General features: G+C 54.7%; 1 non-coding gene across 1 annotated transcript; it reads right to left on the reverse strand.

Annotated features, from left to right (window-relative positions):
* Positions 1-14,405: 14,405 nt before the first annotated feature.
* On the reverse strand, positions 14,406-14,477 carry TRNAS-ACU (transfer RNA serine (anticodon ACU)). Its single transcript has one exon. It is a non-coding gene; the product is annotated as a tRNA-Ser (tRNA).
* Positions 14,478-15,421: the final 944 nt, after the last annotated feature.

Here is a 15,421-nt window from a genome sequence, read left to right on the forward strand (position 1 = left end):
GCGGAGTTTCTCCAACGCGGACTTTCTCCAACGCGGACTTTCTCCAACGCAGAATTTCTCCAACGCGAAGTTTCTCCAGCGCGGAGTTTATCCAACGCGGAGTTTCTCCAACACGGAGTTTCTCCAGCGCGGAGTTTCTCCAGCGCGGAGTTTCTCCAGCGCAGATTTTATGCAGCGCGGAGTCTCTCCAGCACGGAGTTTCTCCAACGCGGAGTTTCTCCAAACGAAATTTCTCCAGCGTGGAGTTTTTCCTGCGCGGAGTTTCTCCATTCCGGAGTTTCTCCAAAGCGGAGTTTCTCTAAAGCGGAGTTTCTCCAGCGCGGAGTTTCTCCAATTTGGAGTTTCTCCAGCGCGGACTTCCACCAACGCGGAGTTTATCCAACGCGGAGTTTCTCCAGCGCAGACTTTCTCCAACACGGACTTTCTCCAGCGCGGAGTTTCTCCAGCGCGGAGTATCTCCAGTACGGAGTTTCTCCAACGCGGAGTTTCTCCAACGCGGAGTTTCTTCAGCGCGGAATTTCTCCAGCGCGGAGTTTTTCCAGCGCGGACTTTCTGCAAAACGGAGTTTCTCCAGCGCGGAGTTTCTCCAGCGCGTAGTTTCTCCAGCGCGGAGTTTCTCCAGCGCGGAGTATCTCAAGCGCGGAGTTTCTCCAGCGCAGATTTTATGCAGCACGGAGTTTCTCCAGCGCGGAGTTTCTCCAACGCGGAGTTGCTCCAGCGCGGAGGTTCTTCAGCGTGGAGTTTCTCCAGCCCGGAGTTTCATCAGCGCGGAGTTTCTCCAACGCGGCCTTTCTTCAACGCGGAGTTTCTCCAACGCGGACTTTCTCCAACGCGGACTTTGCTTCTCCAACGCGGACTTTCTCCAACGCGCAGTTTCTCCAACGCGAAGTTTCTCCAGCGCGGAGTTTCTCCAACACGGAGTTTCTCCAGCGCGGAGTATCTCCAGCGCGGAGTTTCTCCAGCGCGGAGTTTATCCAGCGCGGAGTATCTCCAGCGCGGAGTTTCTCTAGCGCAGATTTTATGCAGCACGGAGTTTCTCCAACGCGGAGTTTCTCAAACGCAGAGTTTCTCCATCGCGGAGTTCCTCCAGGCCGGAGTTTCTCCAGCGCAGAGTTTCTCTATCGCGGAGTTTCTCAAACGCGGAGTTTCTCTAGTGCGGAGTTTCTCAAACACGGAGTTTCTCCAGTGCGGAGTTTCTCCAGCGCGGAGTATCTCCGGGCAGGAGTTTCTCTAGCGCAGATTTTATGCAGCACGGAGTTTCTCCAACGCGGAGTTTCTCGAACGCGCAGTTTCTCCAACGCGAAGTTTCTCCAGCGCGGAGTTTCTCCAGTGCGGAGTTTCTCCATCGCGGAGTTTCTCCAGTTCGGAGTTTCTCAAACACGGAGTTTCTCCAGCGCGGAGTTTCTCCAGCGCTGAGTTTCTCCAGCGCGGATTTTCTCCAACGCGGACTTTCTCCAACGCGGAGTGTCTCCAACGCGGAGTTTCTCCAATACGGAGTTTCTCCAACACGGAGTTACTCCATCGCTGAGTTTCTCCATCGCTGAGTTTCACTAGCGCGGAGTTTCTCCAGCGCGGAGTTTCTCCAACGCGGATTTTCTCCAACGCGGACGTTCTTCAACGCGGAGTACCTCCAACGCGGACTTTCCCCAAGGCGGAATTTCTCCAACGCTGAGTTTCTCCATCGCTGAGTTTCTCCAGCGCGGAGTTTCTCCAAAGCGGAGTTTCTCCAACGCGGAGTTTCTCCAGCGCGGAGTTTCTCCAACACGGAGTTTCTCCAACACAGTGTTTCTTCAGCGCGGAATTTCTCCAGCGCGGAGTTTCTCCAGCGCGGAGTTTCTCAAACGCTGAATTTCTCCAGTTCGGAGTTTCTCAAACGCGGAGTTTATCCAGCGCGGAGTTTCTCCAGCGCGGAGTTTCTCCAACGCGGTCTTTCTCCAACGCGGACTTTCTCCAACGCAGAAATTCTCCAACGCGAAGTTTCTCCAGCGCGGAGTTTATCCAACGCGGAGTTTCTCCAACACGGAGTTTCTCCAGCGCGGAGTTTCTCCAGCGCGGAGTTTCTCCAGCGCGGAGTTTCTCCAGCGCAGATTTAGTGCAGCGCGGAGTTTCTCCAGTACGGAGTTTCTCCAACGCGGAGTTTCTCCAAACGAAGTTTCTCCAGCGTGGAGTTTTTCCAGCGCGGAGTTTCTCCATTGCGGAGTTTCTCCAAAGCGGAGTTTCTCTAAAGCGGAGTTTCTCCAGCACGGAGTTTCTCCAATTTGGAGTTTCTCCAGCGCGGACTTCCACCAGCGCGGAGTTTATCCAACGCGGAGTTTCTCCAGCGCGGACTTTCTCCAACACGAACTTTCTCCAGCGAGGAGTTTCTCCAGTACGGAGTTTCTCCAACGCGGAGTTTCTCCAACGCGGAGTTTCTTCAGCGCGGAATTTCTCCAGCGCGGAGTTTTTCCAGCGCGGACTTTCTGCAAAACGGAGTTTCTCCAGCGCGGAGTTTCTCCAGCGCGGAGTTTCTCCAACGCGGAGTTTCTCCAACGCGGCCTTTCTTCAACGCGGACTTTCTCCAACGCGGACTTTCTCCAACGCGGATTTTTCTAACGCAGTCTTTCTCCAACACGGACTTTCTCTAAGGCGGAGTTTCATCAACGCGGAGTTTCTCCAGCCCGGAGTTTCACCAGCGCGGAGTTTCTCCAGCGCGGAGTTTCTCCAACGCGGTCTTTCTCCAACGCGGACTTTGCTTCTCCAACGCGGACTTTCTCCAACGCGCAGTTTCTCCAACACGAAGTTTCTCCAGCGCAGAGTTCTCCAACACGGAGTTTCTCCATCGCGGAGTTTATCCAGCGCGGAGTATCTCCAGCGCGGAGTTTCTCCAGCGCAGATTTTATGCTGCACGGAGTTTCTCCAGCGCGGAGTTTCTCCAACGCGGAGTTCCTCCAGCGCGGGGGCTCTTCAGCGTGGAGTTTCTCCAGCGCGGACTTTTCTCCAACGCGGACTTTCACCAACGCGGAGTTTCTCCATCGCTGAGTTTCTCCTGCGCGGAGTTTTTCCAGCGTGGAGTTTCTCCAGCGCGGAGTTTTTCAAGCGCGGAGTTTCTCCAGCGCGGACTTTCTCCAGCGCGGATTTTCTCCAGCGCGGAGTTTCTCCAGAGCGGAGTTTCTCCAATTTGGAGTTTCTCCAGCGCGGAGTTTCTTCAGCGCGGAGTTTCTCGCACACGGAGTTTCTCCAGCGCAGTTTCTCTAGCGCGTAGTATCTCCAACGCGGAGTTTCTCCAACATGGAGTTTCTCCAAAACGGAGTTTCAACGCGGAGTTTCTCCAACGCGAACTTTCTCCAGCGCGGAGTTTCTCCAGCGCGGAGTTTCTACATCGCGGAGTTTCTCCAGCCCGGAGTTTCTCCAGCGCGGAGTATCTCCAGCGCGGAGTTTCTCCAGCGCAGATTTTATGCAGCACGGAGTTTCTCCAGCGCGGAATTTCTCCAACGCGGAGTTGCTCCGGCGCGGAGTTTCTCCAGCGTAGAGTTTCTTCAGCGCGGACTTTTCTCCAACGCGGACTTTTCTCCAACGCTGACTTTCACCAACGCGGAGTTTCTCCATCGCGGAGTTTGTCCATCGCGGAGTTTCTCCATCGCTGAATTTCTCCTGCGTGGAGTTTTTCCAGCGCGGAGTTTCTCCAGCGCGGAGTTTTTCAAGCGCGGAGTTTCTCCAGCGCGGACTTTCTCCAGCGCGGGGTTTCTCCAGCGCGGAGTTTCTGCAGCGCGGAGTTTCTCCGACGCGGACTTTCTCCAGCGCGGAGTTTCTCCAGCACGGAGTTTCTCCAACACGGAGTTTCTCCAACACAAAGTTTCTCCAGCGTGGAGTTTTTCCAGCCCGGAGTTTCTTTATTGCGGAGTTTCTCCAAAGCGGAGTTTCTCCAAAGCGGAGTTTCTCCAGAGCGGAGTTTCTCCAGCGCGGACTTCACCCAGCGCGGAGTTTATCCAACGCGGAGTTTCTCCAGCGCGGAGTTTCTCCAACACGGAGTTTCTCGAGCGCGCAGTTTCTCCAGCGCGGAGTTTCTCGCACACGGACTTTCTCCAGCGCAGAGTTTCTCCAGCGCGTAGTATCTCCAACGCGGAGTTTCTCCAACACGGAGTTTCTCCAACACGGAGTTTCTTCAGCGCGCAATTTCTCCAGCGCGGAGTTTTTCCAGCGCGGACTTTCTCCAAAACGGAGTTTCTTCAGCGCTGGAGTTTCTCCAACGCGGAATTTTTCTAACGCAGTCTATCATGGAGTTTATTAATAATAATAATTGGTTTTTGGGGAAAGGAAATGCCGCAGTATCTGTCTCATATATCGTTGGACACCTGAACCGCGCCGTAAGGGAAGGGACAAGGGGGGGAGTGAAAGAAGAAGGGAAGAAGGAGGTGCCGTAGTGGAGGGCTCCAGAATAATTTCGACCACCTGGGGATCATTAACGTGCACTGACATCGCACAGCACACGGGCGCCTTAGCGTTTTTCCTCCATAAAAACGCAGCCGCCGCGGTCGGGTTCGAACCCGGGTACTCCGGATCAGTAGTCGAGCGCCCTAACCACTGAGCCACCGCGGCGGGTTCGCGGAAATTCTGCGTTGGAGAAAGTCCGCGTTGGAGAAACTCCGCGCTGGAGAAACTCCGCGTTTGAGAAACTCCGAACTGGAGAAATTCCGCGTTTGAGAAAATCGCGGAGTTTCTCAAACGCGGAATTTCTCCAGTTCGGAGTTTCTCAAACGCGGAGTTTCTCCAACGCGGACTTTCTCCAACGCGGACTTTCTCCAACGCAGAATTTCTCCAACGCGAAGTTTCTCCAGCGCGGAGTTTATCCAACGCGGAGTTTCTCCAACACGGAGTTTCTCCAGCGCGGAGTTTCTCCAGCGCGGAGTTTCTCCAGCGCAGATTTTATGCAGCGCGGAGTCTCTCCAGCACGGAGTTTCTCCAACGCGGAGTTTCTCCAAACGAAATTTCTCCAGCGTGGAGTTTTTCCTGCGCGGAGTTTCTCCATTCCGGAGTTTCTCCAAAGCGGAGTTTCTCTAAAGCGGAGTTTCTCCAGCGCGGAGTTTCTCCAATTTGGAGTTTCTCCAGCGCGGACTTCCACCAACGCGGAGTTTATCCAACGCGGAGTTTCTCCAGCGCAGACTTTCTCCAACACGGACTTTCTCCAGCGCGGAGTTTCTCCAGCGCGGAGTTTATCCAGCGCGGAGTTTCTCCAGCGCGGAGTTTCTCCAACGCGGTCTTTCTCCAACGCGGACTTTCTCCAACGCAGAATTTCTCCAACGCGAAGTTTCTCCAGCGCGGAGTTTATCCAACGCGGAGTTTCTCCAACACGGAGTATCTCCAGCGCGGAGTTTCTCCAGCGCGGAGTTTATCCAGCGCGGAGTATCTCCAGCGCGGAGTTTCTCTAGCGCAGATTTTATGCAGCACGGAGTTTCTCCAACGCGGAGTTTCTCCAAACGAAATTTCTCCAGCGTGGAGTTTTTCCTGCGCGGAGTTTCTCCATTCCGGAGTTTCTCCAAAGCGGAGTTTCTCTAAAGCGGAGTTTCTCCAGCGCGGAGTTTCTCCAATTTGGAGTTTCTCCAGCGCGGACTTCCACCAACGCGGAGTTTATCCAACGCGGAGTTTCTCCAGCGCAGACTTTCTCCAACACGGACTTTCTCCAGCGCGGAGTTTCTCCAGCGCGGAGTATCTCCAGTACGGAGTTTCTCCAACGCGGAGTTTCTCCAACGCGGAGTTTCTTCAGCGCGGAATTTCTCCAGCGCGGAGTTTTTCCAGCGCGGACTTTCTGCAAAACGGAGTTTCTCCAGCGCGGAGTTTCTCCAGCGCGTAGTTTCTCCAGCGCGGAGTTTCTCCAGCGCGGAGTATCTCAAGCGCGGAGTTTCTCCAGCGCAGATTTTATGCAGCACGGAGTTTCTCCAGCGCGGAGTTTCTCCAACGCGGAGTTGCTCCAGCGCGGAGGTTCTTCAGCGTGGAGTTTCTCCAGCCCGGAGTTTCATCAGCGCGGAGTTTCTCCAACGCGGCCTTTCTTCAACGCGGAGTTTCTCCAACGCGGACTTTCTCCAACGCGGACTTTGCTTCTCCAACGCGGACTTTCTCCAACGCGCAGTTTCTCCAACGCGAAGTTTCTCCAGCGCGGAGTTTCTCCAACACGGAGTTTCTCCAGCGCGGAGTATCTCCAGCGCGGAGTTTCTCCAGCGCGGAGTTTATCCAGCGCGGAGTATCTCCAGCGCGGAGTTTCTCTAGCGCAGATTTTATGCAGCACGGAGTTTCTCCAACGCGGAGTTTCTCAAACGCAGAGTTTCTCCATCGCGGAGTTCCTCCAGGCCGGAGTTTCTCCAGCGCAGAGTTTCTCTATCGCGGAGTTTCTCAAACGCGGAGTTTCTCTAGTGCGGAGTTTCTCAAACACGGAGTTTCTCCAGTGCGGAGTTTCTCCAGCGCGGAGTATCTCCGGGCAGGAGTTTCTCTAGCGCAGATTTTATGCAGCACGGAGTTTCTCCAACGCGGAGTTTCTCGAACGCGCAGTTTCTCCAACGCGAAGTTTCTCCAGCGCGGAGTTTCTCCAGTGCGGAGTTTCTCCATCGCGGAGTTTCTCCAGTTCGGAGTTTCTCAAACACGGAGTTTCTCCAGCGCGGAGTTTCTCCAGCGCTGAGTTTCTCCAGCGCGGATTTTCTCCAACGCGGACTTTCTCCAACGCGGAGTGTCTCCAACGCGGAGTTTCTCCAATACGGAGTTTCTCCAACACGGAGTTACTCCATCGCTGAGTTTCTCCATCGCTGAGTTTCACTAGCGCGGAGTTTCTCCAGCGCGGAGTTTCTCCAACGCGGATTTTCTCCAACGCGGACGTTCTTCAACGCGGAGTACCTCCAACGCGGACTTTCCCCAAGGCGGAATTTCTCCAACGCTGAGTTTCTCCATCGCTGAGTTTCTCCAGCGCGGAGTTTCTCCAAAGCGGAGTTTCTCCAACGCGGAGTTTCTCCAGCGCGGAGTTTCTCCAACACGGAGTTTCTCCAACACAGTGTTTCTTCAGCGCGGAATTTCTCCAGCGCGGAGTTTCTCCAGCGCGGAGTTTCTCAAACGCTGAATTTCTCCAGTTCGGAGTTTCTCAAACGCGGAGTTTATCCAGCGCGGAGTTTCTCCAGCGCGGAGTTTCTCCAACGCGGTCTTTCTCCAACGCGGACTTTCTCCAACGCAGAAATTCTCCAACGCGAAGTTTCTCCAGCGCGGAGTTTATCCAACGCGGAGTTTCTCCAACACGGAGTTTCTCCAGCGCGGAGTTTCTCCAGCGCGGAGTTTCTCCAGCGCGGAGTTTCTCCAGCGCAGATTTAGTGCAGCGCGGAGTTTCTCCAGTACGGAGTTTCTCCAACGCGGAGTTTCTCCAAACGAAGTTTCTCCAGCGTGGAGTTTTTCCAGCGCGGAGTTTCTCCATTGCGGAGTTTCTCCAAAGCGGAGTTTCTCTAAAGCGGAGTTTCTCCAGCACGGAGTTTCTCCAATTTGGAGTTTCTCCAGCTCGGACTTCCACCAGCGCGGAGTTTATCCAACGCGGAGTTTCTCCAGCGCGGACTTTCTCCAACACGAACTTTCTCCAGCGAGGAGTTTCTCCAGTACGGAGTTTCTCCAACGCGGAGTTTCTCCAACGCGGAGTTTCTTCAGCGCGGAATTTCTCCAGCGCGGAGTTTTTCCAGCGCGGACTTTCTGCAAAACGGAGTTTCTCCAGCGCGGAGTTTCTCCAGCGCGGAGTTTCTCCAACGCGGAGTTTCTCCAACGCGGCCTTTCATCAACGCGGACTTTCTCCAACGCGGACTTTCTCCAACGCGGATTTTTCTAACGCAGTCTTTCTCCAACACGGACTTTCTCTAAGGCGGAGTTTCATCAACGCGGAGTTTCTCCAGCCCGGAGTTTCACCAGCGCGGAGTTTCTCCAGCGCGGAGTTTCTCCAACGCGGTCTTTCTCCAACGCGGACTTTGCTTCTCCAACGCGGACTTTCTCCAACGCGCAGTTTCTCCAACGCGAAGTTTCTCCAGCGCAGAGTTCTCCAACACGGAGTTTCTCCATCGCGGAGTTTATCCAGCGCGGAGTATCTCCAGCGCGGAGTTTCTCCAGCGCAGATTTTATGCTGCACGGAGTTTCTCCAGCGCGGAGTTTCTCCAACGCGGAGTTCCTCCAGCGCGGGGGCTCTTCAGCGTGGAGTTTCTCCAGCGCGGACTTTTCTCCAACGCGGACTTTCACCAACGCGGAGTTTCTCCATCGCTGAGTTTCTCCTGCGCGGAGTTTTTCCAGCGTGGAGTTTCTCCAGCGCGGAGTTTTTCAAGCGCGGAGTTTCTCCAGCGCGGACTTTCTCCAGCGCGGATTTTCTCCAGCGCGGAGTTTCTCCAGAGCGGAGTTTCTCCAATTTGGAGTTTCTCCAGCGCGGAGTTTCTTCAGCGCGGAGTTTCTCGCACACGGAGTTTCTCCAGCGCAGTTTCTCTAGCGCGTAGTATCTCCAACGCGGAGTTTCTCCAACATGGAGTTTCTCCAAAACGGAGTTTCAACGCGGAGTTTCTCCAACGCGAACTTTCTCCAGCGCGGAGTTTCTCCAGCGCGGAGTTTCTACATCGCGGAGTTTCTCCAGCCCGGAGTTTCTCCAGCGCGGAGTATCTCCAGCGCGGAGTTTCTCCAGCGCAGATTTTATGCAGCACGGAGTTTCTCCAGCGCGGAATTTCTCCAACGCGGAGTTGCTCCGGCGCGGAGTTTCTCCAGCGTAGAGTTTCTTCAGCGCGGACTTTTCTCCAACGCGGACTTTTCTCCAACGCTGACTTTCACCAACGCGGAGTTTCTCCATCGCGGAGTTTGTCCATCGCGGAGTTTCTCCATCGCTGAATTTCTCCTGCGTGGAGTTTTTCCAGCGCGGAGTTTCTCCAGCGCGGAGTTTTTCAAGCGCGGAGTTTCTCCAGCGCGGACTTTCTCCAGCGCGGGGTTTCTCCAGCGCGGAGTTTCTGCAGCGCGGAGTTTCTCCGGCGCGGACTTTCTCCAGCGCGGAGTTTCTCCAGCACGGAGTTTCTCCAACACGGAGTTTCTCCAACACAAAGTTTCTCCAGCGTGGAGTTTTTCCAGCCCGGAGTTTCTTTATTGCGGAGTTTCTCCAAAGCGGAGTTTCTCCAAAGCGGAGTTTCTCCAGAGCGGAGTTTCTCCAGCGCGGACTTCACCCAGCGCGGAGTTTATCCAACGCGGAGTTTCTCCAGCGCGGAGTTTCTCCAACACGGAGTTTCTCGAGCGCGCAGTTTCTCCAGCGCGGAGTTTCTCGCACACGGACTTTCTCCAACACGGAGTTTCTTCAGCGCGCAATTTCTCCAGCGCGGAGTTTTTCCAGCGCGGACTTTCTCCAAAACGGAGTTTCTTCAGCGCTGGAGTTTCTCCAACGCGGAATTTTTCTAACGCAGTCTATCATGGAGTTTATAAATAATAATAATTGGTTTTTGGGGAAAGGAAATGCCGCAGTATCTGTCTCATATATCGTTGGACACCTGAACCGCGCCGTAAGGGAAGGGACAAGGGGGGAGTGAAAGAAGAAGGGAAGAAGGAGGTGCCGTAGTGGAGGGCTCCAGAATAATTTCGACCACCTGGGGATCATTAACGTGCGCTGACATCGCACAGCACACGGGCGCCTTAGCGTTTTTCCTCCATAAAAACGCAGCCGCCGCGGTCGGGTTCGAACCCGGGTACTCCGGATCAGTAGTCGAGCGCCCTAACCACTGAGCCACCGCGGCGGGTTCGCGGAAATTCTGCGTTGGAGAAAGTCCGCGTTGGAGAAACTCCGCGCTGGAGAAACTCCGCGTTTGAGAAACTCCGAACTGGAGAAATTCCGCGTTTGAGAAAATCGCGGAGTTTCTCAAACGCGGAATTTCTCCAGTTCGGAGTTTCTCAAACGCGGAGTTTCTCCAACGCGGACTTTCTCCAACGCGGACTTTCTCCAACGCAGAATTTCTCCAACGCGAAGTTTCTCCAGCGCGGAGTTTATCCAACGCGGAGTTTCTCCAACACGGAGTTTCTCCAGCGCGGAGTTTCTCCAGCGCGGAGTTTCTCCAGCGCAGATTTTATGCAGCGCGGAGTCTCTCCAGCACGGAGTTTCTCCAACGCGGAGTTTCTCCAAACGAAATTTCTCCAGCGTGGAGTTTTTCCTGCGCGGAGTTTCTCCATTCCGGAGTTTCTCCAAAGCGGAGTTTCTCTAAAGCGGAGTTTCTCCAGCGCGGAGTTTCTCCAATTTGGAGTTTCTCCAGCGCGGACTTCCACCAACGCGGAGTTTATCCAACGCGGAGTTTCTCCAGCGCAGACTTTCTCCAACACGGACTTTCTCCAGCGCGGAGTTTCTCCAGCGCGGAGTATCTCCAGTACGGAGTTTCTCCAACGCGGAGTTTCTCCAACGCGGAGTTTCTTCAGCGCGGAATTTCTCCAGCGCGGAGTTTTTCCAGCGCGGACTTTCTGCAAAACGGAGTTTCTCCAGCGCGGAGTTTCTCCAGCGCGTAGTTTCTCCAGCGCGGAGTTTCTCCAGCGCGGAGTATCTCAAGCGCGGAGTTTCTCCAGCGCAGATTTTATGCAGCACGGAGTTTCTCCAGCGCGGAGTTTCTCCAACGCGGAGTTGCTCCAGCGCGGAGGTTCTTCAGCGTGGAGTTTCTCCAGCCCGGAGTTTCATCAGCGCGGAGTTTCTCCAACGCGGCCTTTCTTCAACGCGGAGTTTCTCCAACGCGGACTTTCTCCAACGCGGACTTTGCTTCTCCAACGCGGACTTTCTCCAACGCGCAGTTTCTCCAACGCGAAGTTTCTCCAGCGCGGAGTTTCTCCAACACGAAGTTTCTCCAGCGCGGAGTATCTCCAGCGCGGAGTTTCTCCAGCGCGGAGTTTATCCAGCGCGGAGTATCTCCAGCGCGGAGTTTCTCTAGCGCAGATTTTATGCAGCACGGAGTTTCTCCAACGCGGAGTTTCTCAAACGCAGAGTTTCTCCATCGCGGAGTTCCTCCAGGCCGGAGTTTCTCCAGCGCAGAGTTTCTCTATCGCGGAGTTTCTCAAACGCGGAGTTTCTCTAGTGCGGAGTTTCTCAAACACGGAGTTTCTCCAGTGCGGAGTTTCTCCAGCGCGGAGTATCTCCGGGCAGGAGTTTCTCTAGCGCAGATTTTATGCAGCACGGAGTTTCTCCAACGCGGAGTTTCTCGAACGCGCAGTTTCTCCAACGCGAAGTTTCTCCAGCGCGGAGTTTCTCCAGTGCGGAGTTTCTCCATCGCGGAGTTTCTCCAGTTCGGAGTTTCTCAAACACGGAGTTTCTCCAGCGCGGAGTTTCTCCAGCGCTGAGTTTCTCCAGCGCGGATTTTCTCCAACGCGGACTTTCTCCAACGCGGAGTGTCTCCAACGCGGAGTTTCTCCAATACGGATTTTCTCCAACACGGAGTTACTCCATCGCTGAGTTTCTCCATCGCTGAGTTTCACTAGCGCGGAGTTTCTCCAGCGCGGAGTTTCTCCAACGCGGATTTTCTCCAACGCGGACGTTCTTCAACGCGGAGTACCTCCAACGCGGACTTTCCCCAAGGCGGAATTTCTCCAACGCTGAGTTTCTCCATCGCTGAGTTTCTCCAGCGCGGAGTTTCTCCAAAGCGGAGTTTCTCCAACGCGGAGTTTCTCCAGCGCGGAGTTTCTCCAACACGGAGTTTCTCCAACACAGTGTTTCTTCAGCGCGGAATTTCTCCAGCGCGGAGTTTCTCCAGCGCGGAGTTTCTCAAACGCTGAATTTCTCCAGTTCGGAGTTTCTCAAACGCGGAGTTTATCCAGCGCGGAGTTTCTCCAGCGCGGAGTTTCTCCAACGCGGTCTTTCTCCAACGCGGACTTTCTCCAACGCAGAATTTCTCCAACGCGAAGTTTCTCCAGCGCGGAGTTTATCCAACGCGGAGTTTCTCCAACACGGAGTTTCTCCAGCGCGGAGTTTCTCCAGCGTGGAGTTTCTCCAGCGCGGATTTTCTCCAGCGCAGATTTAGTGCAGCGCGGAGTTTCTCCAGTACGGAGTTTCTCCAACGCGGAGTTTCTCCAAACGAAGTTTCTCCAGCGTGGAGTTTTTCCAGCGCGGAGTTTCTCCATTGCGGAGTTTCTCCAAAGCGGAGTTTCTCTAAAGCGGAGTTTCTCCAGCACGGAGTTTCTCCAATTTGGAGTTTCTCCAGCGCGGACTTCCACCAGCGCGGAGTTTATCCAACGCGGAGTTTCTCCAGCGCGGACTTTCTCCAACACGAACTTTCTCCAGCGAGGAGTTTCTCCAGTACGGAGTTTCTCCAACGCGGAGTTTCTCCAACGCGGAGTTTCTTCAGCGCGGAATTTCTCCAGCGCGGAGTTTTTCCAGCGCGGACTTTCTGCAAAACGGAGTTTCTCCAGCGCGGAGTTTCTCCAGCGCGGAGTTTCTCCAACGCGGAGTTTCTCCAACGCGCCCTTTCTTCAACGCGGACTTTCTCCAACGCGGACTTTCTCCAACGCGGATTTTTCTAACGCAGTCTTTCTCCAACACGGACTTTCTCTAAGGCGGAGTTTCATCAACGCGGAGTTTCTCCAGCCCGGAGTTTCACCAGCGCGGAGTTTCTCCAGCGCGGAGTTTCTCCAACGCGGTCTTTCTCCAACGCGGACTTTGCTTCTCCAACGCGGACTTTCTCCAACGCGCAGTTTCTCCAACGCGAAGTTTCTCCAGCGCAGAGTTCTCCAACACGGAGTTTCTCCATCGCGGAGTTTATCCAGCGCGGAGTATCTCCAGCGCGGAGTTTCTCCAGCGCAGATTTTATGCTGCACGGAGTTTCTCCAGCGCGGAGTTTCTCCAACGCGGAGTTCCTCCAGCGCGGGGGCTCTTCAGCGTGGAGTTTCTCCAGCGCGGACTTTTCTCCAACGCGGACTTTCACCAACGCGGAGTTTCTCCATCGCTGAGTTTCTCCTGCGCGGAGTTTTTCCAGCGTGGAGTTTCTCCAGCGCGGAGTTTTTCAAGCGCGGAGTTTCTCCAGCGCGGACTTTCTCCAGCGCGGATTTTCTCCAGCGCGGAGTTTCTCCAGAGCGGAGTTTCTCCAATTTGGAGTTTCTCCAGCGCGGAGTTTCTTCAGCGCGGAGTTTCTCGCACACGGAGTTTCTCCAGCGCAGTTTCTCTAGCGCGTAGTATCTCCAACGCGGAGTTTCTCCAACATGGAGTTTCTCCAAAACGGAGTTTCTTCAACGCGGAGTTTCTCCAACGCGAACTTTCTCCAGCGCGGAGTTTCTCCAGCGCGGAGTTTCTACATCGCGGAGTTTCTCCAGCCCGGAGTTTCTCCAGCGCGGAGTATCTCCAGCGCGGAGTTTCTCCAGCGCAGATTTTATGCAGCACGGAGTTTCTCCAGCGCGGAATTTCTCCAACGCGGAGTTGCTCCGGCGCGGAGTTTCTCCAGCGTAGAGTTTCTTCAGCGCGGACTTTTCTCCAACGCGGACTTTTCTCCAACGCTGACTTTCACCAACGCGGAGTTTCTCCATCGCGGAGTTTGTCCATCGCGGAGTTTCTCCATCGCTGAATTTCTCCTGCGTGGAGTTTTTCCAGCGCGGAGTTTCTCCAGCGCGGAGTTTTTCAAGCGCGGAGTTTCTCCAGCGCGGACTTTCTCCAGCGCGGGGTTTCTCCAGCGCGGAGTTTCTGCAGCGCGGAGTTTCTCCGGCGCGGACTTTCTCCAGCGCGGAGTTTCTCCAGCACGGAGTTTCTCCAACACGGAGTTTCTCCAACACAAAGTTTCTCCAGCGTGGAGTTTTTCCAGCCCGGAGTTTCTTTATTGCGGAGTTTCTCCAAAGCGGAGTTTCTCCAAAGCGGAGTTTCTCCAGAGCGGAGTTTCTCCAGCGCGGACTTCACCCAGCGCGGAGTTTATCCAACGCGGAGTTTCTCCAGCGCGGAGTTTCTCCAACACGGAGTTTCTCGAGCGCGCAGTTTCTCCAGCGCGGAGTTTCTCGCACACGGACTTTCTCCAGCGCAGAGTTTCTCCAGCGCGTAGTATCTCCAACGCGGAGTTTCTCCAACACGGAGTTTCTCCAACACGGAGTTTCTTCAGCGCGCAATTTCTCCAGCGCGGAGTTTTTCCAGCGCGGACTTTCTCCAAAACGGAGTTTCTTCAGCGCTGGAGTTTCTCCAACGCGGAATTTTTCTAACGCAGTCTATCATGGAGTTTATTAATAATAATAATTGGTTTTTGGGGAAAGGAAATGCCGCAGTATCTGTCTCATATATCGTTGGACACCTGAACCGCGCCGTAAGGGAAGGGACAAGGGGGGAGTGAAAGAAGAAGGGAAGAAGGAGGTGCCGTAGTGGAGGGCTCCAGAATAATTTCGACCACCTGGGGATCATTAACGTGCACTGACATCGCACAGCACACGGGCGCCTTAGCGTTTTTCCTCCATAAAAACGCAGCCGCCGCGGTCGGGTTCGAACCCGGGTACTCCCGATCAGTAGTCGAGCGCCCTAACCACTGAGCCACCGCGGCGGGTTCGCGGAAATTCTGCGTTGGAGAAAGTCCGCGTTGGAGAAACTCCGCGCTGGAGAAACTCCGCGTTTGAGAAACTCCGAACTGGAGAAATTCCGCGTTTGAGAAAATCGCGGAGTTTCTCAAACGCGGAATTTCTCCAGTTCGGAGTTTCTCAAACGCGGAGTTTCTCCAACGCGGACTTTCTCCAACGCGGACTTTCTCCAACGCAGAATTTCTCCAACGCGAAGTTTCTCCAGCGCGGAGTTTATCCAACGCGGAGTTTCTCCAACACGGAGTTTCTCCAGCGCGGAGTTTCTCCAGCGCGGAGTTTCTCCAGCGCAGATTTTATGCAGCGCGGAGTCTCTCCAGCACGGAGTTTCTCCAACGCGGAGTTTCTCCAAACGAAATTTCTCCAGCGTGGAGTTTTTCCTGCGCGGAGTTTCTCCATTCCGGAGTTTCTCCAAAGCGGAGTTTCTCTAAAGCGGAGTTTCTCCAGCGCGGAGTTTCTCCAATTTGGAGTTTCTCCAGCGCGGACTTCCACCAACGCGGAGTTTATCCAACGCGGAGTTTCTCCAGCGCAGACTTTCTCCAACACGGACTTTCTCCAGCGCGGAGTTTCTCCAGCGCGGAGTATCTCCAGTACGGAGTTTCTCCAACGCGGAGTTTCTCCAACGCGGAGTTTCTCCAACGCGGCCTTTCTTCAACGCGGACTTTCTCCAACGCGGACTTTCTCCAACGCGGATTTTTCTAACGCAGTCTTTCTCCAACACGGACTTTCTCTAAGGCGGAGTTTCATCAACGCGGAGTTTCTCCAGCCCGGAGTTTCACCAGCGCGGAGTTTCTCCAGCGCGGAGTTTCTCCAACGCGGTCTTTCTCCAACGCGGACTTTGCTTCTCCAACGCGGACTTTCTCCAACGCGCAGTTTCTCCAACGCGAAGTTTCTCCAGCGCAGAGTTTCTCCA

This window comes from Amblyomma americanum, chromosome 1 (genome assembly GCF_052857255.1).
Source record: "Amblyomma americanum isolate KBUSLIRL-KWMA chromosome 1, ASM5285725v1, whole genome shotgun sequence".
NCBI classification, from domain to species: Eukaryota; Metazoa; Arthropoda; class Arachnida; order Ixodida; family Ixodidae; genus Amblyomma; species Amblyomma americanum.